The sequence below is a fragment of the Echinops telfairi genome, unplaced genomic scaffold (assembly GCF_000313985.2).
Source record: "Echinops telfairi isolate 266 unplaced genomic scaffold, ASM31398v2 ScPeMD7_43;HRSCAF=161, whole genome shotgun sequence".
NCBI classification, from domain to species: domain Eukaryota; kingdom Metazoa; phylum Chordata; class Mammalia; order Afrosoricida; family Tenrecidae; genus Echinops; species Echinops telfairi.
In genome coordinates, this window is record NW_022103941.1 from 224351 (window position 1) to 225564 (window position 1214).

The following is a 1214-nucleotide window of genomic DNA, read 5'->3' on the forward strand; positions in this document are numbered from 1 at the left end:
AAAAGAATATTTTAGACCTCACTGAGCCAAATAGTACTAATTATATAAGGTGCTAGAAATAATACATTCTAGTTTTTAGGTCACTTTGAGTTTTTACTACTAATTATTTTGAAAGGTAGTTGAATTTGGACAGGGTGTTACCTCTGAAATGCAATAAAAAGAATTAATATTGAAAGGATCTTTATAATTGATCAAGTTATCAGTGTAGCACTTTATTAATGGGTGAGCCTTATGAGTGAAAATATATTTCCTTTCAATCATCCAATAAAAGCCCCTTCAGAGTGAAAGATATTAGTGGAGCTGTTACCTTTCTCTACTGACTATTTCCAAGATAAACACGAACCACTCTATTTTCCTCATGCCATATTATATCTAGATAGTACAAACTAGCTTTCTCACCAAACTCAATTGTATAATTCCAGGGTAAATATGATTTTGGAGATTCTGTTTTCCCATCTGGTTATTTTACAGATCATGAAAACTAGAAAAATATCCAAATACCCACTTTTTACCACAGTATGTGTAGGGTCCATTTATTGTATACAATTTTGCACATGGAACTATATGTTAGTATGTGATGTTACTATAATAATTTTTCCATACCCTCAAAAAGAATCAAACAAACAAAAAAGAGATTTGGAGTGGTTTTCCACTTCATGGTTTATGGAGCTTCACATGGAGTCAGGCTGAGTTAATATAAGTTTTGTTCATCAAAGCTGCTTGTAGTAGGTGGCAGAATTGGAGTTGGGCTTCAGGGATGAGCCAGCTGGAACTTTCTTCTTAAGGCCTGGGTCATTACTGGGGTCAGTCCAGTTCCTGTTTCCATATTTTATTTATTGGTAAGAGGTGTTCCACCTGGGCTTCACTCTACATCAACTTTTCTAAGTAGTTTCCATAGATCCAGCTGGGTTTTACCAGGAGTTATTAAGACATTTGTAACTCGAGTTGATAACACTTGGGAGTTTGGCTTCAGTGTAACACGGCACAGGTCAGAAACAGAGACTAAGGGGTTATGTGCCTTCGGTGATGGTACAAGGTTTTTCCTTTCATCAAAAACTTTGTGTCTTCTTTAATTTCACAGTTAGTAGAGCTTTAACTGTTATCTGCATGGATTCATCTCTTTTTACTGGTCCAGCCTGAAGTGATTTAGTGCAATTAGCTTTTCTGAGCAGCAGTGGGGCTATTGGTCGTGGAGGAGGAGGGAGAGGAGGACA

General features: G+C 36.6%; 1 pseudogene; it reads right to left on the reverse strand.

Annotated features, from left to right (window-relative positions):
- Positions 1-691: 691 nt before the first annotated feature.
- LOC123521711 lies at positions 692-1205 on the reverse strand (annotated as a pseudogene).
- Positions 1206-1214: the final 9 nt, after the last annotated feature.